The sequence below is a fragment of the Choloepus didactylus genome, chromosome 8 (genome assembly GCF_015220235.1).
Source record: "Choloepus didactylus isolate mChoDid1 chromosome 8, mChoDid1.pri, whole genome shotgun sequence".
Classification (NCBI taxonomy): domain Eukaryota; kingdom Metazoa; phylum Chordata; class Mammalia; order Pilosa; family Megalonychidae; genus Choloepus; species Choloepus didactylus.
In genome coordinates this window covers 23,069,664-23,097,296 of record NC_051314.1, presented here as the reverse complement: position 1 = coordinate 23,097,296, position 27,633 = coordinate 23,069,664, and the positions used below count along the sequence as shown (strand labels likewise).

General features: G+C 39.6%; 1 pseudogene; it reads left to right on the top strand.

Moving 5' to 3' along the window:
- LOC119542569 lies at nucleotides 1–22,060 on the top strand (annotated as a pseudogene).
- Nucleotides 22,061–27,633: the final 5,573 nt, after the last annotated feature.

Genomic DNA, 27,633 nt, shown 5'->3' with positions numbered 1-27,633 from the left:
ATGACAGCCAAGTGTGGGCTCTTCAATCCTGTAAGACCACCCCCCGAGAACTATATAAACTGCATCTCAGGATTATTTGTGGCAAGGAGAAAGGGAGAGAATTCAGTCACCGGCTCCCATCATCAGATGGTCAGTGCCTCCCCCGAAAGGGGCATTAGCTCCTTTAGACTCAGGTTGCTCAAGTATGGGCATCCAGTGGGGTTTCCTGGTGTCAGCAGGAAAGCCCAGCAGCAGGTGAGAAGCTCAGGTGTGGGTGTAAGGGCAGGTGCTTTCAGGCTGCACCTACATGAAGTTGGTCAGTTCTTCACAGAGCAAGTGGCCACAGTGGTACAAGAACAAGAGAGATGAGGCCTGAAGGAATTGAAAGGTTCATAGCGGGTGTTACAGATTGAATCACAAACCCTATAAAGACAAGTTCACGTCCTAACCCCAAGTGCTGTGAGTGTGAACCCATTTGTAAATAGGGCCTATGAAGATGTTATCAGTTAAGGTGTTATTAGTTCAGGCCTTAATCCAATATGTCTGGAGCCCTTATAAAGGGAAGACATTTGGACACAGTAGTAGGAAGGAATAGGAGACAGAAGGAGACAGACATGGCTTAGAGGTACACTGAATCTGCATTTTGGACAAACAGCCAAATGTCAAATAGTCAAATAGACAAATGGCCGTGTGACAGAGTCTGAGATTGACTTATGGACTGCCGGCAAGCCATCATCAGAATGCTACCAACTTCGGAGAAAGCATGGCCTGCTGATAACCTTGATATTGGACTTTTAGCCTCCCAAACTGTGAGATAATAAATTCCTGTTGTTTAAGCTAACTAGTCCAGGTATTTGTTACAGCAAACCCTGGCAAATTAAGACAGTGGGCTACAAAATGAATCTGAAATGTTATCAACAATTTACTTACGATTACAATTTCATTATACAAATTGTTAGTGGCTGAATTTTAAAGTTTGATGCTCACACACTGGACCAGTAATTTCTTGGCATTGTCTGTGACTATAAGGTCCCAGCAGTCACATGGTGAATATTTGGGACACTTTCAACTGAGGCAGTAGAGGAATAAGACATTTTTTGGCTTACAGTGCCAATATAGGGGCGTCTGGTACCGAAGTTGTTGCCACGTTAGGCAATTATTCTTCTCCAAGAGAGACTGACCAAAATAAAACCTCCGTTGGCTCAAAGCTAAAATGGATTCTTCTAAAGTCTGATTATTACAGTTTGATTCACCAGAATAAAATGTAGTTTGGGTACCATGCTTTTCTCTTATACTCTCTTATTTTCTTCATATTTTGCATACCCTTTATGTTTAGACTAAAGATACTTTATCATGAATGTTGCTTTACATGAATTTGGAGATGTTTTCCCTTTTGAGATGGCATTTTCATGATTTTAATTCATCTTCACAAAAGATAAAGCATTCTAAATTAGACTTTTACTCAAAAGACACATGGCCTAAATGAGAAATAAATGCCTAAAAATTAAATACAGCTTTTAAATGTTAAGCAACAATTATTTAGCATATTACAAATACTAGTATACCAGATAATCCTACAAGCATTAGCATTATAATTAAGTCTAATCTCTATTATCTCTATTATTCTGCCTTATATTATTATTTAAGCTTTTGAAAAAACATCAACTGGCTCAACAAGGATATTGATTTGTCCTTAAAATTATCTAGCTAACCAACTTCTTTAAAATATCTATATTAGCTATCAAATTATCTCTTTATTTTTTAACTCTTGGAAAGGTAGCCATTGTTTTATATTTGAAATTAATGATATTATAGCCATCATCAATAATTATAACATTTTGCAATACCAAATATACATTTGTTCCAGCAGAATGATAGAATTTCAATGTATAAAACACACAAAGGAGAACCTTCACTCCAAGTTACATCTAGCTTGCTTTCTTCTGTTTGAAAATGGATTTCATTCCGGTACGAACAATGAATTCAAGAGACACATCTTGTTTGTGTAACTGACTGTTCCACAGACTAGACTAAATGTTAACCTGCAGGGTCACAGGATCATAGAGCCCACAGGTGCCAGAAGACACACTGAGGCAGGCATTGACCAAATGGTCCTTCCAAAGGCCTGCATCAAAGGTAAAGCCCAATTCATATGGAGGCTGGCTGAAAGAAGGAATTAATCAATCAGCATTTATAAAGCTGTATGGACATTATTTGTCTATAGATTGAATCCTGCCCCCCACAAATTCATGCTCAAGTCTTAACCCCCAGTCCTATAACTATGAACTCATTTGTAAATGGGATTTTTAAAGACCCTATTAAGATGAGGCCAAGCTGAATCAGTGTAGGCCTGAATCCAATATGACTGGAGTCCTTGTAAGCAGAGGAAATTTGGACATGGTAGAAGAAGTGAGTAGGAGACAGAAATTTGGACATGGTAGTAGAAGTGAGCAGGAGACAGAAGGCCATGTGACGAAGGCAGAGACTGAGTTATGGATTGCTGGGAAGTCACCATCAGAACATTATTTATAGCCTCCAAACCTGTGAGACAATAAATTCCTGTTGTTTAAGCTGACTACCCTGTGATATTTCTTACAGCAGCTCTAGCAAACTAAGATACCATCTTTGCAAGATAAACTGTAAGTCCTTTGAAGGCAGATTTGTGTATGATTCACTTTGGTAGATCTGTTCCCCTAACATAGTTGGTAGAACCAAATTGTCTGTGCCCACTGGATGGGGTCAGCTGAGGGGTCAGTTGCATTTTCCAGGCAGCACCAACTTCAAACACCCTCCTATATCCAAACTCTCAGGTGCTCAGGTCTTTTCTCCCAGGTCCTGCCATCTTTACCCAAACCATGCCATGGTCCTGCTCATCATGTTTAACTTAGGGCCAGACCTCTGACCCGCATAGCAGCTGCCCCTCTTGCCAATGGACATAGGTAAATCTCCAAGGAGCCAGGGCCAGGGTTTGTGTCTCATCAAAGGGTGGAAGAAATATCCTTTGCTCTGAATTCAGAAGGGAGTTAAGCTGCTTGTGTAGACCCTCCCGCCACTGCCAGGAGGTTGGAAATCCTTTAAAAGTGTAGCACCACGAGAGGAGCATGAGTTTAGGCACTGGTCAAGACAGAGTTTGAACCCCACTCTACCACCTAAGAACTGTGTGACCAAAGATAAATTACTTAGCCTCTCTGTGCCTCACTTTCCTCATCGTAAAATGGTGGTAATTCCACCTATCTTGAAGTGCTAATTTGAGGATTCATTGAAATAATACATACCAAGTGCCTAGCACAGCTCCTGGCACACACAGCAGGGCTTAGTAAATATCAGGTGCCCTCTTCCTCCACCAAAGTCCATCACTGGCCTTCTCCTCTATCCTTGTGTCCATACCTGGCAAATCTTCCTGTCCACATCTGTATTTCACATATCCCTTGCCAGTAATGCACCACTCAATCCACACCTGTATCTTATTGTAATTGTTATTTGCCAAAATATATCATAAGTTCTATGAAAGGAGAAGCTTCCTCTTAGACAAATTCTGTTTTCTTTCCTTGACTCCCAAAACAACCCCTGCAAGACCAGACGGTGAATACTGAAGTCTCAGTGAAGACTCAACTGAATTTAAATATGTAACATAATTTGAAGATAAACATTTATTTTAATAAAAGAGAATCCCTTCATCCTTAATTCCAACATGCTCAAGGACAAGGGCTGCACATGTGTTAAGGGTCTGAGCACCAAAGACTGGGGGACCAGTTGAGTCATACATCAGAAGGCCAAGCAGTGGCTGTCCCAAGGCCACACAGTGACCAGCCAGGAAGCACACTGCCTGACAGGCATCATAATAGTGGACCGGGAAATATGTGAGATGCAACGATCCAGAATTAAATCCCCACTCTGCCATTTTTTCCATAATTTTAGCAAGTGAGTTAAACTCTCAGTTTATGGTGGTAATAATACCTACCTCACAGAATTATTGCAAGGATTTGATCAACTAATATACAAATACAGAGGGAGCAGCAGAGCATAACAGAGTCAAGGCTGTGGAGTTACGTTCAAATCCCAGCTCTCTGCTACCTGCTGTCTTATATCAGGCAAGATTTTGACCCTCCCATGCCTCAGTTTCTTCATCTGTAAAATGGGGATTATAATAGTACCTACCTCTTAGGTTGTTGTAAGATTGAATGAAATAACACATCTCAAGTGCTTAGAACAGGGCTTGTAATGGAATAAAAATAAATATTAGTTATCATCACATAAAAAGCCTAGATTGGTTCCTCACATTTCCTCGGCACTCAATGAATGGCAGCTACACTTGTTCATGTGGGTGGCTGATTGATCAGAGAACAGGAAACCCATTAAGAACAGTGGGATAAAAAGACTGTATCCTGAGCAAAGAAAGCTTTGTGGCTAAGGAAATTTATGTGGAAAGAAAACTGACATTTTGTCCTACCACTGTTATGAATAAGCATGCACACTGCATTTCCCAGTTGGGAAAAAACATACACTCAAACTTTGCATCCCAAAATTAATAAAAAATGATGGGATCACTCTGTCTGATTCTGGACCCCAAAATAAATGAAACTGAGCATTTCCTATAAGCAAGAGCACCTAGCAAAAACAATTAGGGTCCTAATTTTTGCAATGCTGATAGCTGAAAATATGTTCACAACTTCTTGGTATATGGTAATCATCTAAGAAAGCTGCTGTTTTCCCACCATGAACACACAAACGTGCACTGGTAACCTTGATGATCTTGTGGTTTAGTCCTCTGAATATCTTTTGTGTTTTTCATTTGGTGAGCGGCCCTTTGGAAGTTTCATTCCCTTGCAAATCACATTTTTTTCTTTTCTAAATGCTTTGCCTCTGAGACTTCCACTGACAAATATGAAATGAAGAGCAACCTCTTTAATATCCATCTTCTCCAGTTCTGAGGTTGCTGACCAAGATGCTACCCAAGGATGAAGCTTTTATAAAGTTGTTGGCAGCCAAGATGTAAGTGTTGGGAGGAGCACGGTGGGTAAAAGTAAAGAAGGTTCCAGCTTGGTACATCTGCCCCTAGATGAAAATTGATCATGGTCCATATCTGGTAATTAATGCAGATGAGCAGGTAAGTTCTTAAACAGGGAACTATGGTCACGTAGGCATGAAGCTAACAGAAGCTCTGTTGACTCATCTGAGCCCCATCTTAGTTTCTAAATCATGGAATGTGATTTGCTCATTTATTTTAAAGAAATATATTTTTGTAATTTTTTTAACATAAGCTAGGTTAACAAAGTTCACTTAAGACATTTCCAAACTATGGCTTGGAGCAATCCCTAGAGGTTTTATTTTCATGGTTAGAAAGATTGATTTTCAATCAGTGTAGAAATAATTTGAACACCAACCAGACACTTTGAAGGTACTTGGGAGTTTTTAAAGAGTTTCTTCTTTTAGTAAGTTAAATATTCCCCATAGCATTATTAACTTTTCAACCACAATAAAGATATGGTTTCCTATACAAAGCTGAATTTTAACCAAGGAGCTGCTGGAATATTACAAAGGACCCCACCAGATCAAGATGGCAGAGTGAGAAGCTTCAGGACTCCATTCCCTCACAGAAGCTTTGAACAACCATTAAGAACTGGTACGAACATCTTTCTCAAAGCTCCAGAAAACAGTTAAAGTATTGAGAAATAGGTAGGAAGAGAGCCAAATCAAGAAAAAGGCTACTTAAAAGCAGTAGGATCTCATGGTGCCCTGGCTGAGCGCCCCCATCCCCAACATACACACACACACTCCTCACCAGCTCCACACACAGCCAGCCAGTGCTCCCAGTGCAGACTCCTGGGCCTGGTTCAGAGGGAGCAGAGTGACCCTCATGCATATACTGGGTGCATATATGTCTGGCACAACCTGACTGAACTTACCCTGTGTATAGCAGGTGGCTCACAGAGCCCTCCTGCAGAATGCTGAGGGAGAGCAGTGAAGTTGTGCCTCCCTGGGGCAAGGGACTGTTGGCTGTAGGGCCTGCGGTGCAGTGCCTGACCATGAGGAAACTGCTTCCTAAGGAAGAGGGATTTTTGTATCCATGTAAAGAGGGGAATTCCTAGAGCCACCCATGCATGTCTAAGATAAGAAGCTTGCAAAAAGGATCAGGGAGGCCCCTACGCATTGGCATGGAGCTATTCTCCAAACCTGTATGCCCAAGTCCTGAAGGAGAATGCTCACACATGTCAATCTTCAAGGACTGTGAAAGATGTTTTCTTCCTATTTTTTGTTTGTTAGCTCTTGGCATGTAAGGAAAGCTTGGTCATAACACTAGCTGGATACAACTGTAAAGAACAGATGCCTTAGAGTCTAAATTCCAGTAATAATACTTTAAAATGTCAAAATATCCAGGTTTCAACAAAAGATTACAAAACATACAAAAAACAGTAAGTAATGGCCTAGGCAAAGGTTAAAGCATTAGAAACTATTGATGAGGAGGACCTGACCTGGGACATACCAGAAAAAGACTTTAAAAAAAAAGTTTCATTTTTATAAATGGACCATTAGACCAAAGGGATATGGTTGCAAAAAGAGCTAAAGGAAAACATGGATATGGAACTAAAGGAAATCAGGAAAATGATAGATGAATGCAAAGAGAATATCAATAGACAGAAATTATGCAAAAGAACCAAAAAGAGCAGAGAACCACAGTGACAGAAACTAAAAATTCCTTAGAGGGTTTCAACAGCAGATTGGAGCTGGCAGAAGAAAAAAATCAATAAACAATTGATAAGACAATTAAAATCATCTAGGATGAAAAGCAGAAAGAAAAAAGAATGCAGAAAAGTACGCAGAGTCTGAGGAACCTGTGGGACACCTTCAAGGGTACCAATATCACAGTATGGGAGCCCCAGAAGGATTAAAAAAAAAAAAAGAGGGAAAGAGCAGAGAAAATAATCAAAGAAATAAAGTCTGAAATTTTCCCAAATTTAGTGAAAGACATGAGTATTCATACCCAAGACACTCAACAAACTCCAAACAGGTTTGTTGTAGTTTGCTAAGCTGCTCAAAGCAGATACCATGAAATGCGTTGACTTTAAGGGAATTTGTTAGCTTACGCACTTACAGTTTTGAAGCCATGAGAAGGTCCAAATCTAGGCATTGTCAAGACAATGCTTTCTTCCTGAAGACCAGCTGCCAGCAATCCTGGAATTCTTTGTCATTTGGTAAGGCACATGGTGGCATCTGTTGGTCTCTCCCTTCTCTGCCAGGTTTAGTTGCTTTCAGCTTCTTGCTTCTGTGTCCTCTATCTATCTATCTATCTATCTCTAGTCATCCCATTTATAAAGAACTTCAGTAAGAGGATTAAGACTTAAACTGGGCAAAGCCTTAACTGAAGTAACCTAATCAAAAGGTCAAACTTAAAGTAGGTTTACACCCACAGGAATGGATTAGTTTTAAGAACCAGATTTTCTGGGGTACATACAGTTCCAAACCACCACAAAGATAAACCCAAATAGACTCACATTACAGCATATTATAATCAAACTGTTGAATGCCAAAGATAAACAGAGAATGCTGAAAGCCACAAGAGAGAAGCAACATGTCACATGCAAGGGATCCTAAATTAGATTAACTGCAAATAATTTCTCATCCAAAACCAAAGAGGTGAGAAGGCAGTGGGCTGATATTTAAAATGCTGATAGCAAAAAAATTACTAACAAAGAATTCTATATCTGGCAAAACTGTCTTTCAAAAATGAGGGAGAGATTAAGATATTCCCAAGATAAACAAAAGCCGAGGCAATTCATCACTACCAGACTGGCCCTCCAAGAGATGCTAAAAAGAGTTTTGCAAGCTGAAAGGAAAGACGCTAGAAGAATAAAGATCTCTGATAAGGGTGATGACACGGGTAAATGTAAATACCAATACTATTGTATTTTTGGTTTGTAACTCCACTTTTTACTTTCTACAGGATTTAAAATGCAAATGCATAAAATGTAATGACAGGAGGCGGGGCAAGATGGCAGACTGGTGAGCTGTATGTTTTAGTTACTCCTCCAGGAAAGTAGGTAAAAAGCCAGGAACTGCGTGGACTGGACACCACAGAGCAATCTGTCTTTGGGCATACTTCATACAACACTCATGAAAACGTGGAACTGCTGAGATCAGCGAAATCTGTAAGTTTTTGCGGCCAGGGGACCCGCGCCCCTCCCTGCCAGGCTCAGTCCCGGGGGAGGAGGGGCTGTCAGCTCCAGGAAGGAGAAGGGAGAATTGCAGTGGCTGCTCTTATCGGAAACTCATTCTACTGATTCAAACTCCAACCATAGATAGACTGAGACCAGACACCAGAGACTCTGAGAGCAGCCAGCCCAGCAGAGAGGAGACAGGCATAGAAAAAAAACAACACGAAAAACTCCAAAATAAAAGCAGAGGATTTTTGGAGTTCTGGTGAACACAGAAAGGGGAAGGGCGGAGATCAGGCCTTGAGGCGCATATGCAAATCCCGAAGCAAGGCTGATCTCTCTGCCCTGTGCACCTTTCCTTAATGGCCCTGGTTGCTTTGTCTATTAGCATTTCAATAACCCATTAGATCTCTGAGGAGGGCCGTTTTTTTTTTTTTTTTTTAAATCCTTTTTGCTTTTTCTAAAACAATTACTCTAAGAAGCTCAATACAGAAAGCTTCAAAGAATTGAAATTTGGGCACGTCAAGTCAAGAGCAGAACTAAGAGAGCTCTGAGACAAAAGGCAATAATCCAGTGGCTGAGAAAATTCACTAAACAACACAATTTCCCAAGAAAAGGGGGGTGTCCGCTCACAGCCACCATCCTGGTGGACAGGAAACACTCCTGCCCATCGCCAGCCCCATAGCCCAGAGCTGCCCCAGACAACCCAGTGTGACGGAAGTGCTTCAAATAACAGGCACACACCACAAAACTGGGCGTGGACATTAGCCTTCCCTGCAACCTCAGCTGAATGTCCCAGAGCTGGGAAGGGGGAGCAGTGTGAATTAACAGAGCCCCATTCAGCCATCATTTGAGCAGACTGGGAGCCTCCCAACACAGCCCAGCAGCCCAGAACTGCCCTGGGGGGACGGCACTCACCTGTGACATAGCACAGTCATCCCTCAACAGAGGACCCGGGGTGCACAGCCTGGAAGAGGGGCCCACTTGCAAGTCTCAGGAGCCATACGCCAATACCAAAGACTTGTGGGTCAGTAGCAGAGACAAACTGTGGCAGGACTGAACTGAAGGATTAGACTATTGCAGTAGCTTTAAAACTCTAGGATCATCAGGGAGATTTGATTGTTAGGGCCACCCCCCCTCCCCGACTGCCCAGAAACACGCCCCACATACAGGGCAGGCAACACCAACTACACACGCAAGCTTGGTACACCAATTGGCCCCACAAGACTCACTCCCCCACTCACCAAAAAGGCTAAGCAGGGGAGATCTGGCTTGTGGAGAACAGGTGGCTCGTGGACGCCACCTGCTGGTTAGTTAGAGAAAGTGTACTCCACGAAGCTGTAGATCTGATAAATTAGAGATAAGGACTTCAACTGGTCTACAAACCCTAAAAGAACCCTATCAAGTTCAGCAAATGCCACGAGGCCAAAAACAACAGAAAATTATAAAGCATATGAAAAAACCAGACGATATGGATAACCCAAGCCCAAGCACCCAAATCAAAAGACCAGAAGAGACACACCTAGAGCAGCTACTCAAAGAACTAAAGATGAACAATGAGACCATAGTACGGGATATGAAGGAAATCAAGAAGACCCTAGAAGAGCATAAAGAAGACATTGCAAGACTAAATAAAAAAATGGATGATCTTATGGAAATTAAAGAAACTGTTGACCAAATTAAAAGATTCTGGACACTCATAGTACAAGACTAGAGGAAGTTGAACAACGAATCAGTGACCTGGAAGATGACAGAATGGAAAATGAAAGCATAAAAGAAAGAATGGGGAAAAAAATTGAAAAACTCGAAATGGACCTCAGGGATATGATAGATAATATGAAACGTCCGAATATAAGACTCATTGGTGTCCCAGAAGGGGAAGAAAAGGGTAAAGGTCTAGGAAGAGTATTCAAAGAAATTGTTGGGGAAAACTTCCCAAATCTTCTAAACAACATAAATACACAAATCATAAATGCTCAGCGAACTCCAAATAGAATAAATCCAAAAAAACCCACTCCGAGACATATATTGATCACACTGTCAAACATAGAAGAGAAGGAGCAAGTTCTGAAAGCAGCAAGAGAAAAGCAATTCACCACATACACAGGAAACAGCATAAGACTAAGTAGTGACTACTCAGCAGCCACCATGGAGGCGAGAAGGCAGTGGCACGATATATTTAAAATTCTGAGTGAGAGGAATTTCCAGCCAAGAATACTTTATCCAGCAAAGCTCTCCTTCAAATTTGAGGGAGAGCTTAAATTTTTCACAGACAAAGAAATGCTGAGAGAATTTGCTAACAAGAGACCTGCCCTCCTGGAGATACTAAAGGGAGCCCTACAGACAGAGAAACAAAGACAGGACAGAGAGACCTGGAGAAAGGTTCAGTACTAAAGAGATTCGGTATGGGTACAATAAAGGATATTAATAGAGAGAGGGAAAAATATGGCAAACATAATCCAAAGGATAAGATGGCCGATTCAAGAAATGCCTTCACGGTTTTAACGTTGAATGTAAATGGATTAAACTCCCCAATTAAAAGATATAGATTCGCAGAATGGATCAAAAAAAATGAACCATCAATATGTTGCATACAAGAGACTCATCTTAGACACAGGGACACAAAGAAACTGAAAGTGAAAGGATGGAAAAAAATATTTCATGCAAGCTACAGCCAAAAGAAAGCAGGTGTAGCAATATTAATCTCAGATAAAATAGACTTCAAATGCAGGGATGTTTTGAGAGACAAAGAAGGCCACTACATACTAATAAAAGGGGCAATTCAGCAAGAAGAAATAACAATCGTAAATGTCTATGCACCCAATCAAGGTGCCACAAAATACATGAGAGAAACATTGGCAAAACTAAAGGAAGCAATTGATGTTTCCACAATAATTGTGGGAGACTTCAACACATCACTCTCTCCTATAGATAGATCAACCAGACAGAAGACCAATAAGGAAATTGAAAACCTAAACAATCTGATAAATGAATTAGATTTAACAGACATCTACAGGACATTACATCCCAAATCACCAGGATACACATACTTTTCTAGTGCTCACGGAACTTTCTCCAGAATAGATCATATGCTGGGACATAAAACAAGCCTCAATAAATTTAAAAAGATTGAAATTATTCAAAGCACATTCTCTGACCACAATGGAATACAATTAGAAGTCAATAACCATCAGAGACTTAGAAAATTCACAAATACCTGGAGGTTAAACAACACACTCCTAAACAATCAGTGGGTTAAAGAAGAAATAGCAAGAGAAATTGCTAAATATATAGAGACGAATGAAAATGAGAACACAACATACCAAAACCTATGGGATGCAGCAAAAGCAGTGCTAAGGGGGAAATTTATAGCACTAAACGCATATATTAAAAAGGAAGAAAGAGCCAAAATCAAAGAACTAATGGATCAACTGAAGAAGCTAGAAAATGAACAGCAAACCAATCCTAAACCAAGTACAAGAAAAGAAATAACAAGGATTAAAGCAGAAATAAATGACATAGAGAACAAAAAAACAATAGACAGGATAAATATCACCAAAAGTTGGTTCTTTGAGAAGATCAACAAGATTGACAAGCCCCTAGCTAGACTGACAAAATCAAAAAGAGAGAAGACCCATATAAACAAAATAATGAATGAAAAAGGTGACATAACTGCAGATCCTGAAGAAATTAAAAAAATTATAAGAGGATATTATGAACAACTGTATGGCAACAAACTGGATAATGTAGAAGAAATGGACAATTTCCTGGAAACATATGAACAACCTAGACTGACCAGAGAAGAAATAGAAGACCTCAACCAACCCATCACAAGCAAAGAGATCCAATCAGTCATCAAAAATCTTCCCACAAATAAATGCCCAGGGCCAGATGGCTTCACAGGGGAATTCTACCAAACTTTCCAGAAAGAACTGACACCAATCTTACTCAAACTCTTTCAAAACATTGAAAAAAATGGAACACTACCTAACTCATTTTATGAAGCTAACATCAATCTAATACCAAAACCAGGCAAAGATGCTACAAAAAAGGAAAACTACCGGCCAATCTCCCTAATGAATATAGATGCAAAAATCCTCAACAAAATACTTGCAAATCGAATCCAAAGACACATTAAAAAAATCATACACCATGACCAAGTGGGGTTCATTCCAGGCATGCAAGGATGGTTCAACATAAGAAAAACAATCAATGTATTACAACACATTAAAAACTCGAAAGGGAAAAATCAATTGATCATCTCAATAGATGCTGAAAAAGCATTTGACAAAATCCAACATCCCTTTTTGATAAAAACACTTCAAAAGGTAGGAATTGAAGGAAACTTCCTCAACATGATAAAGAGCATATATGAAAAACCCACAGCCAGCATAGTACTCAATGGTGAGAGACTGAAAGCCTTCCCTCTAAGATCAGGAACAAGACAAGGATGCCCGCTGTCACCACTGTTATTCAACATTGTGCTGGAAGTGCTAGCCAGGGCAATCCGGCAAGACAAAGAAATAAAAGGCATCCAAATTGGAAAAGAAGAAGTAAAACTGTCATTGTTTGCAGATGATATGATCTTATATCTAGAAAACCCTGAGAAATCAACGATACACCTACTAGAGCTAATAAACAAATTTAGCAAAGTAGCGGGATACAAGATTAATGCACATAAGTCAGTAATGTTTCTATATGCTAGAAATGAACAAACTGAAGAGACACTGAAGAAAAAGATACCATTTTCAATAGCAACTAAAAAAATCAAGTACCTAGGAATAAACTTAACCAAAGATGTAAAAGACCTATACAAAGAAAACTACATAACTCTACTAAAAGAAATAGAAGGGGACCTTAAAAGATGGAAAAATATTCCATGTTCATGGATAGGAAGGCTAAATGTCATTAAGATGTCAATTCTACCCAAACTCATCTACAGATTCAATGCAATCCCAATCAAAATTCCAACAACCTACTTTGCAGACTTGGAAAAGCTAGTTATCAAATTTATTTGGAAAGGGAAGATGCCTCGAATTGCTAAAGACACTCTAAAAAAGAAAAACGAAGTGGGAGGACTTACACTCCCTGACTTTGAAGCTTATTATAAAGCCACAGTTGCCAAAACAGCATGGTACTGGCACAAAGATAGACATATAGATCAATGGAATCGAATTGAGAATTCAGAGATAGACCCTCAGATCTATGGCCGACTGATCTTTGATAAGGCCCCCAAAGTCACCGAACTGAGCCATAATGGTCTTTTCAACAAATGGGGCTGGGAGAGTTGGATATCCATATCTAAAAGAATGAAAGAGGACCCCTACCTCACCCCCTACACAAAAATTAACTCAAAATGGACCAAAGATCTCAATATAAAAGAAAGTACCATAAAACTCCTAGAAGATAATGTAGGAAAACATCTTCAAGACCTTGTATTAGGAGGCCACTTCCTAGACTTTACACCCAAAGCACAAGCAACAAAAGAGAAAATAGATAAATGGGAACTCCTCAAGCTTAGAAGTTTCTGCACCTCAAAGGAATTTCTCAAAAAGGTAAAGAGGCAGCCAACTCAATGGGAAAAAATTTTTGGAAACCATGTATCTGACAAAAGACTGATATCTTGCATATACAAAGAAATCCTACAACTCAATGACAATAGTACAGACAGCCCAATTATAAAATGGGCAAAAGATATGAAAAGACAGTTCTCTGAAGAGGAAATACAAATGGCCAAGAAACACATGAAAAAATGTTCAGCTTCACTAGCTATTAGAGAGATGCAAATTAAGACCACAATGAGATACCATCTAACACCGGTTAGAATGGCTGCCATTAAACAAACAAGAAACTACAAATGCTGGAGGGGATGTGGAGAAATTGGAACTCTTATTCATTGTTGGTGGGACTGTATAATGGTTCAGCCACTCTGGAAGTCAGTCTGGCAGTTCCTTAGAAAACTAGATATAGAGCTACCATTCGATCCAGCGATTGCACTTCTCGGTATATACCCGGAAGATCGGAAAGCAGTGACACGAACAGATATCTGCACGCCAATGTTCATAGCAGCATTATTCACAATTGCCAAGAGATGGAAACAACCCAAATGTCCTTCAACAGATGAGTGGATAAATAAAATGTGGTATATACACACGATGGAATACTACGCGGCAGTAAGAAGGAACGATCTGGTGAAACATATGACAACATGGATGAACCTTGAAGACATAATGCTGAGCGAAATAAGCCAGGCACAAAAAGAGAAATATTATATGCTACCACTAATGTGAACTTTGAAAAATGTAAAACAAATGGTTTATAATGTAGAATGTAGGGGAACTAGCAGTAGAGAGCAATTAAGGAAGGGGGAACAATAATCCAAGAAGAACAGATAAGCTATTTAACGTTCTGGGGATGCCCAGAAATGACTATGGTCTGTTAATTTCTGATGGATGTAGTAGGAACAAGTTCACTGAAATGTTGCTATATTATGTAACTTTCTTGGGGTAAAGTAGGAACATGTTGGAAGTTAAGCAGTTATCTTAGGTTAGTTGTCTTTTTCTTACTCCCTTGCTATGGTCTCTTTGAAATGTTCTTTTATTGTATGTTTGTTTTCTTTTTAACTTTTTTTTTCATACAGTTGATTTGAAAAAAGAAGGGAAAGTTAAAAAAAAAAAAAAAGAAAGAAAAAAGACAAACAAGGAAAAAAAAAAAAAAAAGATGTAGTGCCCCCTTGAGGAGCCTGTGGAGAATGCAGGGGTATTCGCCTACCCCACCTCCATGGTTGCTAACATGACCACAGACATAGGGGACTGGTGGTTTGATGGGTTGAGCCCTCTACCATAAGTTTTACCCTTGGGAAGACGGTTGCTGCAAAGGAGAGGCTAGGCCTCCCTGTATTTGTGCCTAAGAGTCTCCTCCTGAATGCCTCTTTGTTGCTCAGATGTGGCCCTCTCTCTCTGGCTAAGCCAACTTGAAAGGTGAAATCACTGCCCTCCCCCCTATGTGGGATCAGACACCCAGGGAAGTGAATCTCCCTGGCAACGTGGAATATGACTCCCGGGGAGGAATGTAGACCCGGCATCGTGGGATGGAGAACATCTTCTTGACCAAAAGGGGGATGTGAAAGGAAATGAAATAAGCTTCAGTGGCAGAGAGATTCCAAAACGAGCCGAGAGATCACTCTGGTGGGCACTCTTACGCACACTTTAGACAACCTTTTTTAGGTTCTAAAGAATTGGGGTAGCTGGTGGTGGATACCTGAAACTATTAAACTACAACCCAGAACCCATGAATCTCGAAGACAGTTGTATAAAAATGTAGCTTATGAGGGGTGACAGTGGGATTGGGAATGCCATAAGGACCAAACTCCACTTTGTCTAGTTTATGGATGGATGTTTAGAAAAGTAGGGGAAGCAAACAAACAGACAAAGGTACCTAGTGTTCTTTTTTACTTCAATTGCTCTTTTTCACTCTAATTATTATTCTTGTTATTTTTGTGTGTGTGCTAATGAAGGTGTCAGGGATTGATTTAGGTGATGAATGTACAACTATGTAATGGTACTGTAAACAATCGAAAGTACAAAAAAAAAAAAAGTCCCTCATGTACTAAAAAAAATTATTAAAGTGCCTCTTGTTTTCATCAGTTTCTCTCTTTAATTCTTTGTTTCCATCTCTAATTTTTAAATCATGTTTTTGGTTTCTTTACTTCGGCCCCTCTCCAATGTATCTTTCTCTTTTTCTTTTCTTATCTCCCACCTTATTCTTTTATTCCTTCCTAATTTTGATTAGAGAATCTGAGATATATCCAGGAGGTAGGAACAGAAGATGAACTTAGTAGTAATTACCTTCTACAAAAATGAATTGAAAATCATCCCAGAGATGAAGTAAATAAAACGTCACCCCAGGTTACTACCAAGAAAATCAACAAATTTGATGGATACACCCTGGGATTCTCCTCCAACAAACTGATGGGATGGGGTTTGGAAGTTGCAAAATCTGAGACATCTGGGTGGAAAATGTTTATCAGTTTAGAAATGTCTCTCAAAATTGGTTTAACTCCAAATCAGCATGAAGAAATATACACATCAACAAAGTGTCTCTCTATGAAAGTATTTATCATTTACAAATAAAAATAGTAACTTTACAATTGGAAAAAAAAAAAAAAAAAATGTAATGACAAATCAGTGGTTTTGTACTTACAGCGTATAAATATGTAATTTGCGGCAAGAATTACATAAAGGTGGGAGAAAGGAGGGGTATAGGAAAATAGTTTGTGTATACTATTGAATATGGGGTTTTGTATCTTACACATGCTGGTTGAACATGATATTAACATCTAAAAAATACCCTAGTGAAGAAGTTAAGAAGAGCTCTGGAGAGTAACTTAAAGATAATACAATTCCTTATTTTAAGAATGAAAAACAAACTCCAGTATTTGATTATTTTAAAAGAACTTCCTGTGCACGTGCAAAATGCCCAGCTTTATCTATATTAAGACATACAGACTCTATTATTACAAACTTGCTGTTTAACTTTACCATCAAAGGGAGTAGGTGGCCAGAACTCAAGTTCAAGAATGTTAAATACCATTCACAATATGCCCCAGACTTAAAATGCTTTTTTTAATATTGAATAGCCTGGTTCACAAAGGATACACTCTTTCTTCCAGAAATAGGGCAATGTTTTGGGGGCACATTGAGATAACATCCCATGGGTAATATGACTTTTTAAGATGCAAAGAAACAACATGAAGTCTGAAGGCCACAGTCTGGCTTCTAACCTAATTCTGCTTTGTGCTGGCTGTGTGACACTGTACAAGTTACTCAACTGCTCTGAGCCTGAATTTCTTCATGTTATTTTCACTGATAATAGTGCCTGGCTCTTTACATGGATATCAGATTATGATTTCCATTTCAGAAAGGGAGCTTTCTATTTAGTAGTCATCTGCTTCTATCTCTAATAGGGAAGATTGCAATTCATTTCCTAGGAAATTGTTTTTGTTCCTGGAAGAATTCTTCAAAGATCCCTAGATCTAAAATGAGAAGAGCCCCTTGTTCTGGAGGAAAGACTCAATAGGACAGCTTCTTGACGTAGAAAAGGCCACTCCCCTGCAGTCTCTTCCAATTTTGCATCAGGGCAAAGGAGACCAAAGGAAGAGAAGACTGGAGGGGCAAGCCCCTTCTCTTTGGATGTTTCACACCGTAAGAACTTCTCAGATGGATGGAGGTACAATTGACTGAGGTCAGCTGGAAGGGAAGGACTCTCCTAGGGGCCCAGCAAGGAGAAGCCATACATACACTGTTATTATCATATAGTAAAGAGCAATAATCATTAACAGTTAAACTGCATCACAGTTTACGAGGTATTGTCTCCACAATACCGGTGGTTTGACTTGACTTCTCAGCCTGAGGAATCCATGCTCCCACCCCCCAGGACACCTAGGAAAGATTTTCTTGGGATCCCATCCAAGAAATGCCCTTGTAGATGTCCAGCATCCATGGATTCAGATACTAGTATACCAGCCTCTCCACTTGCCCCTAATTCTTTTTTCTCACCCTCTTTCATTACCAGGCATTCATTTTCCCCCCAGTTATAATTCTGCCTAAGTTCCATCAGTTCAATCTTATGGTTCTCTTTTTCCCTAGGTTTAATGGCCTGGTCTATTTCCTGGATGACACATTCAATCTCTCCTCCTTAGCTTGATGATTTTATATTCACCTCCTTTTAGCTACTTTCCTGCCATCTCATCCTGGCCTCAAAACCTTCCCTTGGATATAACTGCCCCAAACACAGCTCCCCACAACTTCATGGGCAGAACCTGGATAGTTAATTCCATTTTACAGATGACGAACCTAGCAAGATCATACAACCAATCATAATGTAAATTCCAGCTCTTGGAACCCCCCTGCACCTAAACCTACACTCTTTCCCCACACCACTTCACCACTGACATGCATAGGCATACTAGCGAAATTCCAGCCATGGAATCCCTTTATCAAATCATGGGGTATTTATTAGTTGGAATAGGGTTTCACCATATTCTTATCTCCTGGGTGACACCCTACCCCACAATCATGGCCACAGGGTGATCTGGGGAGCAGGAGTAATATAGCCATTCATCCTAACCCAAATCAGAACCATTAGACCAAAGAGATGTGGCTGCAAAAAGGTCAGTAGCCTGAGCAAGAAGAAATGGCCTCAGGGCCCAGAACCTGCCAAACAGCTGACCAGTGAATTGGCAACAAGGCCCAGTCCCCATTTCAAAGGGGAAATTAAAACCAGGCTTTCTGGGAGGGCAGGCCCTAATCAAAAGGGAGGCATGCTTGTAACCAAGGCAACATGCAAACACCAACTCCTCCTTTCTCCTGATCTCCACCCTAGTGGCCATCTTCCAAACAGGCCTCCTACACCCATATGTCTCAGAGAGAGGTGTAAAGAAAGGATAAAGACATCTGATCATTCCATGAGAAAATCCCAAAGGTTTAGGATGCTCCCACCAAAGAAAAAAAAAAGATAAAGAAAAATTGCTAGAGTTGCTTACATCAGCAGAGAGACTTATATAATGAAAACAGGAAGCTGTTTTAGTATTCCCAGACTGAGGTCATGAGGATCCTTCTAGAAGGATTAGAATTCTTTTTTTAAATCATATAAAATTAGTCGACCATATCTTACATGTATGTAGAGCGCTGCAGTTTACAGAGTACTTTTGCATATATTATTATCTTGTGAGGTAGTTCTCGCTCTTCGTGTGACAGAGGAAGAAAATAAGGCCCAGGCAGTTTAAGTGACTTATCTAGGGTCTGGTGCATAGCAAAGGGCTTCCAACAGAGTCAGTACTCAGAAAATATTTGTTAAATGAATGAACATGGCTCATATCAGAACTAGTCTTGACTTTAAAGTTTCTGAAACCAAGTTCAGATTCTTCCTGTCCTGTTTCATCTGGTTGTACTGAATTCATGTAGGGATCTCATTCTTTCATTCATCATTTCAGTGAATTCCCTTTGAGGCCCTACTATGTGCCAGGCCCTGTGTGAAACACTAGACCCAGTCGTGAAAACCCAAAAGCTTGTAGTGGGACAGGCGGGAGACAAGAAGAAACAGATGAAGAAAGAGTTAAACATATTAATTCAGAGTGTGAGAAAAGCTCTGAAGAAAACAAACAGGGCAATGTGTCAGGAAGTAACTGGATAGTGTGTGGTGTTTACAGGGGGCCTAAACATACAGCAGAGCACCCTTAACCAACATTTCTGATAACCATAAGCTTCAATAGAAGTATAATTTTAGAGAGCTTGGGTTACTGTTATAATACTAACAGTTTGGATGGAAATTTCCAATAAATATTGTACACTGCTCTGCTTTATCAGCAGTTCAGTGACGCGAGCAGGACTATCAGCCCCTGCACTCAGTAGACACATTAAATGATGATTTGGCTGCTTCTTTTTGTCTGTCCCCTCTCATTTCTTAGTGAAGCAGCTTCAGTAGAGCTTGTATTTCTAATCTGATGTGAACTGTGACCTAGAAGAAACTAATATATTAAAGGCAACAGTCTTTGAAAAACTGTTTTCAATTACTCCTGAGAAGAAGGAAGGAAAATAGAAGTAGCAGTATATCCTTTATTTTTAGAGAAAATTACTTAAAACCACACTAGTTAATAATAGAACCAAAGCTAGAAAACTGTATATCAACCAAGTTCAGTGCTCCTTCTAATCTAGAGCACATGAAATCTGTTCGGCCTCAGTGCTCTCATCCATAAAAAGAAGAAATGCCCCCAAATAATCTGAAGGTCTTTCTAGCTTTAAAATATGATGTTGGAGGACTTTCACTTGCAGCCAAGATGGAGTAACAGGAACCAGATATAACCTCCTGTCTGAAAGAACCAAAAATCCCCAGACAAAAATATATGAAATAGTGATTTTTCAAGACACTGGGCATCAGGCAATGAAGGACAGTACCTCTGAGAGATGGAAAACAAACAAGATGAGCCATATGACTTCACTTGCTTATTATTTTGAAATAGCTTCCAGGCCATGGTGCAGGGAGGGGCAAGTCAGACAGGGCCCAGTGAATTTCATGAGTTGAAGAGACAGAGCTGAAGGTCCAAGGAAACCAAGGAAGCTGGAGTTCTTAGAAGAGAACTAGAAATGAAAGTGTTGTACAGAGAGAAACTCTGGAGAACTCTGAAAATCTGCAGAGGGCCCTCCTTGGTATTCTACAGACTGGTGCATTCATGTGAGGAAGCCATATGGGTCCAAGAAAAGAACCACACCGAAGTATTAGAGGGACTAACACAAAGTTCTCACACAGGGCAGGGAAAATTGTCTATTCCCAAGAGCCAAACTGGAAAACTTCCTTTATGGGGCATTGGTTAGAGGGCCTAGAAGGGCATTGCCTCAGGACTGAGGAATAATTAGCCCTGGACAAGAAGTTGCCCTGACCACATCTAACAGATCTAAAAGTAAGATCTCTAAGGATCAGACTGTTTCCAAAAAACTTAACTGTTTCCCAGAAAAAAGCTTAAGAATATTCCCAGGAATACAAAAATATACAGCAACCAACAAGGTAAAATTCACAATATTTGTAATACAATCAAAGATTAGCAGGCATGCAAAGAAGCAGGAACTTCAACACAAAATGAGGAGAAAACAATCTATCAATTAAAATCAAACCAGAACTGACAGTGTTAGAATTAGCAGAAAAGGATATTAAATTAGTTTCTATAATTGTAATTCCATATGTTCAAACAGTTAAATAGATGCACAGAAGGCATAAAAAAAGACCCAAATCAAACACCTAGAGATGAAAACTACAGAGTCTGAAGTGAAAAATACACTAAATAGGACTAACAAAAGATTAGACATTTCAGAAGAAAATATTAGTGAATTTGAAGTATAGTAATAAAAACTAATCAAAATGAAATGTATACAGAGGAAAAAAATAATGAAAAGCACATCAGTGATCTTCAAATGCCTTATCATATATATGTAAGTAAAATTCTTGGAGGAGAGAAAAGGGAAGGGACAGAAAAAAGAGTTTGAAGAAATGATAGGCAAGATGTTTACAGTATGATGAAAGCTATAAATCCACAGATCCAAGAATCTCAATGAACCCTAGGCACAAGACAAATGGGGGAAAAAAGAACTATATCAAGGCACATCATAATAAAATTTCTCAAAACCAAGGACAAAGAGAAAATATTAAAGCATCCAGAGAAAAATACATGTTATACAGAGAAACAAAGAAAAAGATGACATCAGACTTATCTTCAAAAACAACTAACATGAGCAGAGTGAAAGGGTAACAAGATGGTGACAGAAAAACGGTGGGGCTCCATAAGCTGAAGCTTGCTGAACTAAAGCAGGAATGTCTTGCTCATGGTTTGGAAACAAGATCTCATCAACAGGCTCCAGGCATATCTTGAAGAGCATGCTGAAGAGAAGGCAAATGAAGAAGATGTACTGGGAGATGAAACAGAGGAAGAAAAACCAAAGCCCTTAGAACTGCCTGTCAAAGAGGAAGAACCCCCTGAAAAAAGTGTTGATGTGTCAGCAGAGAAGAAAATGGTAAAAATTACATCTGAAATACCACAGACTGAGAGAATGCGGTAGAGAGCTGAACGAGTCAGTGTACCTGTGAGCTTGGAGAGTAAGAAAGCCCCCCAGGCAGCTAGGTTTGACATTTTTTCCATTCCAACAGAAGGCCTGTCATCTGACACCAAACCTATGGTTAACCTGGATAAGCTAAAGCAAAGAGCTCAAAGATGTGGTTTGAATGTTTCTTCAATCTCCAGGAAGTCTGAAGATAAGGAGAAGCTGAAAAAGAGGAGGGAGCAATTTGGGATTGTCACAAGTTCAGCTTGAACTGGAACCACAGGCAATACAGAGGCAAAGAAGAGGAAAAGAGCAGAGCGCATTGAGATTGCCTGGTGAAAAGCTCTTGATGGTTTCTGTTCTCCAGTGGTTTCCATGACTCTGATTCTTCTTGGTCACATATATATCTAAATGCACAGTCTTGTGCCTACATCCTGCCTTGCAATGAGGGAGCATGTACCACAGGTACACCTGTGAACTCCAGAATCAGTTTAACTTATTGCTATTCCAACTTTAAGGTTATCAGTGTGTCGGTTTTTTTTTTTAAATTAATTTGCTTGTTAATAAAAAGAAAAACTGCAAAAAAAAATTAAAGAGAGAAGACAGTGGATCCACATATTTCATATTTAAAATTTTGAAAGAAAAATTTATGAACTTAGAATTCTTCCCCCATCATAAATATCTTTCAAAAACAAGGTGAATACAATGAAATATTATTTGGCAATAAAATGGAATAAAGTACTGATATATGCTACAATATGGATGAATCTGGAAAACATTAAGCTAGGTAAAAGAAGATAGTCACAAAAGACCACACACTGTATGATTCTATCTATATGAAATTCCCAGAATAGGCAAATCTATAGAGACAGAAAGGAGATTAGTGATTTCTTTTGTTTGGGAGGGCTGGGGGGAGGGGAGAATAGGGAGTAACTTCTAATGGGTATGGGCTCTCTTTTGGGGGTGATTAAAATGTTCTAAAATTACATTGTGTTGATGTTTACACAACTCTATGAATATACTAAAAATCATTGAACTACACACTTTAAGTGGGTGAATTGTATTGTATGTAGAGTATATCTCAATAAACCTGTTAAAAAGGCAAAATTAAAACTTTTGCAAATATACAAAAGTTGAAAGAATTCATCAACAGCAAAACTGCACTACAAGAAATGTTAAAGGAAGTCCTTCAGGCAAAAGGAAAATAATACCAGATGGAAATACACAAAGGAATGAGAAGCACTGTAAGTAGTAATTACATGAAAATGCATTGTGAACACTTTCCCATATCAACAGTCTTATTACAAATGAATATTTATTATCTGCAGGGTTTTCCATCCTAAGGATCCACAATTTTAAACTTGATGATGTGGGAGAGGCTGGGATCCAACACACAGGTTAGGGATTGGCTTTACATAAGGGGAAAGACAATACATCCTTCACTGTAACAGTGAATGTGCAGATACTGGTAGACTGCAAAGGGAATGCTGTCTTTTGCTTATTCTTTTTATTGGAGGTAAGAAGCATGGGATGGCAAAAGCAGAAAATAGACCTTCCTTCCTAGGGTCAAGTTCAAAGAAAAAATGGTAACAGCTTGCAAGGACTTTTGTGGATGAATCTAACCTAAAGACTTAGCATCAAGAACAATCTAAAAAGAAAAGTGCCCTACTCGAACCTACAGGTAAACTTGAATTTGATATAAACAGTTATTTAGAACAGTTATAGCAGGTAAAAATCTAATTGTTTCTGGGTATTTGCATATGTTTAAGCACTGCTGTATTTATGGAGAAGTCTGGTAGACAACACCTTAACCAAGCAATCAAGGTTAGCATCATCACTAATGAGACGTATTGACATCATGTACCACTGCTGGGATGTAGGGAGAAGGGCACAACATTACTTCTGTGGTATTTTCCCCAAGATGAATAACTTCAATATAATTATGAGAAAACATCAGACACACCCACACTGACAGTCAAAAAAAGAATGCCCAGTAGACTTCATAAGCATCATTCATTCTTTTCCCTTGTTCATCATTTCAACAAGTATTTACTAAGCAACCACCCTCCATTCAGCCACCTTTTTGTGAGTTTGCAAGAAGTTTTAATTCTAATTCTTCTTCTAACCCAAGAGTTCAGCAAAATTTTTCTGTAAAAGGCCAGAGGGTAAATATTTTAGGTTTTGCTGGCCATTGGGACTCTGTCTTACTCAAGTCTTCCACTGTAGTGCAAAAGCAGCCATAGAAGTATACAAACAAATGGGCAAGACTGTATTCCAATAAAATAATTTATTTTAAAAAATAAAAAAACAAAAAAAGTGGTGGGCCAAATTTGACCCATGGATTGTAGTTTGCTGCCCATGTTCTACACAATCAAGAAATATATGAATATTTTCACTGGCTTAATATGGAGAATATAATCTCATCTAAAACTCCAAAATGGACTTCTTCAAAATAAAATAGAACTTCAAAATTGTTTTGTTTTTAAACTAAGTCATATTTTATCATGGACATGTGCTTCAGAATTTCACACTTCAGATGAAGCTTTGCCTTTAGAAGTTTCTTTTTACTTATAAAAATTTTAAGATCATCCGGACTGTCAAGCAATGGTGTACATGCAACCAGAAGTTAGCCTCCAGAAGCCTCCCTGACCCTTGAAACTTTTGAAGATTCCAAATCAGCATCTATGACTGGTCTCTGTTCTTAGATATTATGCTTTAAATGCAGTTTAGTAAAGCCACACTTACAGATTCCAAATAGTCATTATCATATTTGCTTTTGAAAGGGGTTATTTTAGAGCATGGAATGGCTCTGAAAGTGAACAGAGAATGCAACAAATAGTAATCTGGGTCTATGTTGCTCTTGCTCAGGAGAGGAAAGTGATTTCTGAAATCTCACTTGATGACCCAACTTGACCTGAGTTACCTACCCAGAAAGAATCTGAAATATTCTTGCCTCAGAAAACAACAAGACTTCCTTTCTGTGGTCCAGGCCATGAAGCTCAAAGTGAAATGACTTCAAAGTTACTAAGTCAACAAAAATATTGGTGTTTAAATACAGATTATTAGTTTATTATCTCCCTTCTATACCCTCTATAGTTGACACACTAAGGTCCATGGACCTAATCCAGCCCATCACCTGTTATTTTGACAAATATTTTATTGGAACACACTTGCACTTACTTGTTTAGAATCATCTATGGCTGCTTTTGCATTATTATATCAGAGTTGAGTAGTTGGGACGCAGGCCATGTGACCTGATGCCTAGAATATTAACTCTCTAGCTCCTTACAACAGAGTTTGCCAACCTTGATCTCTAGTATATGCACTAGGAACTGCCAGTCCAACTGGAAGTTTCTCAGACTCCTCTTTGAGGGTCTTTGGGATGAAGCAACATCCCCATTTAGTCTCAGAGATATTCAGCATTGCCAGCTACAGAGACCCAGCTGGCCCCAGGGTTTTCTGTTCTGGGGCCATAGGCTTTTCTAAGTTTTAAATGAATTCTTTCTGGTTTCCCACTAAAACTAAAATATTATATATAAATCACCTAATTGGAGAGGAGAGTCTTTTAGAAAATGCTGGTTCATTTCTGTTTGATTTTTCAAAATACCAAGCAATTAAACCACTGGCTTGGGAAATCACCCTCCTAGCTAAACCAATATTAAATCTTGTTGCTTTTATAGACTTTGCAAACAAAAACTTTTTAAGAAAAAATAAATCTATTCTAAATCAGGGTATATAGGACATGTCCAATAAAGCTACAGAGAGCTCACTGGAATCTGATTCCAATCTCCCTCCATCTCCTTTAAGAGCAGAGCACATCCACCCTTCCCACAGGGCCCTAATTCATTCCGACAGCCCCTAGGGCTTAATTAATGGCCACCCTTTTCTAATGGAACAGCTAATCTCTGAAATATTAACTGTGGCTTATCTCAAATTCTGGCTTTGGGTAAAAATCCAACAAACTTGGATACGAATCTCCAGAATGCTGAGCAGCCTTTGCCAACTGGATAAGGTAAAGCATGGGAGGGGCCTCAGGCTTCTCCAGTACCTTCTGTCTGCCCCAGTTTCTGAGCCTTTGACCACATGGCAGCCTTTGCAATGGGTCAGCAGTTGCGGCCAGCTTGGTCTGCAGTGTTACCAATTATATAAGCTATATTTACCTAGAAAGTATGGATGGTTTCTTATGAATTTGACTTATTATGGTTATGAATTTAATTTCTAAAAGTAACCCAAAATGTGAGATCTTCTTTTTTTTGACCCTAGCCCCTGCCTTCCCCCCAAAGTAATGCAAAGAACATAAAATAAGCTGGGTTAAAGGAAAAAAGAAAAAAAAATGTTTGACTACTTTCTGTTTTACTTACAGTAGCTCATGCCATCTGTCCAACGATCCTTGAGTTTCCTCCCCATTTTGCCGATGAGGAAACTGAGAGGTTAAATGCCTTGTCCGAGGCCCCACAGCAAAGTGGCTGAGTCATGCTTGAGTTCAGGCCTGGCTTACTCCAAAGGCCACCTTGGGATCCTTAGATGACAAACACAAGGACAAAAAGCCAACCTATTTTAGGATAGCAGAGTAGAAAGACGGAAAGAACCTGGGTCCTTAATGAAAAATTGAACAGTGCAACCATCTGCCTACCTCCCTGCCTCTTGTTACATAAGAAAAACAGTCCCTAATTTTGAAACTACTTTTAGTTGAGTGTTCTGTTCCTTTTAGCTGAACACGTCCCTAATTGATATACGACGTCTGTGAAGGAGCAAACAGTTCCCTCTGCTTAGAATATCACTGCACCTCACCCCTTCTCCACCACCCTGGCAAGCTTCTAGACCAGCTTAAGACACATCCTTAAGACCCAAATCAAAAGTCACCTCTCATCCTTCAACTTTCCTTGAAGCCTCATCATCCACAATCAGGAAGGGGTAGGGGATAATAACCCTTTGAAATAGGTGTAGTCATCTATTATAGTTTGGTGATTAAGAGCATCTGAAATTCTCAGATATAAATATCTACTCTATCACTTACCAGTTCTCTGATTTTGACAAGTTATTTAACCTAAGTGACCATGTAATTTAAGATCCAAACCAGAACACTTTTGACCATGAAAGGGGATGGGAAAATGGGTAAGCCACATGAGAGGCTGGGATAACAGGTGTAAGTGGAGACAATCTCAGGCAATCTTAGACAAGTGGTCACTCTCTATTTAACCTCCTGGGCCTCAGTTTCTTCATCTACAAAATGGTGGTAACAATAGGTACCCACTTTACAGGGTTGTTGTGAGGACTGAGTTAATACTGCATGCAAAGCTCTTAGAACAATGCCAGGAACTTAGTAAGTACTGCACAAATGTTAGCTATTTATTACTGTTTAAAGGTGTTAAAGTAAATATCAGAGAGGTTAAGTGACTTGCCCAAGGACACTCAGTTGGCAAATGACAAGTCAGTATGTCACTCCACGTCACCAGTTCTAAACCCAGTGCCCTTCCCATGACACTTCAGCCACTTCTGGCTTAGTCCAGACACTCTCTCTCTTTTTAGCTTACAGTCATACTGACCAAGATTGGCTGCAAAGACAAGGAGAGGCAGGGACTGTGGGAGGCTATCTATCTTGTCCAGCCATTCCAGGCTTCATTTCACGCCTAGCCAGACATTCTAGCCAATACAAGAAAGGATAGGGGCTCATTCTCAAATATCCTTTGAGCCCAAGTTCCTGACCCAAATCTGCAACTGCTCCCAGGTCCCGCACGCCCCCATCACATCACTGTTGAGGCATTTGGCTTGCACAGGCTTTGCTGCTGCAGATTGCTGATAAGATACACCTGGAAGAACTTCTGCGTGTCCAACACCATTATGTAGGTCTGATGGTATTTGCCTGGACCCTTGTTTACAGTACAAATATGCTGGCTCTCAGGTTATCAGGG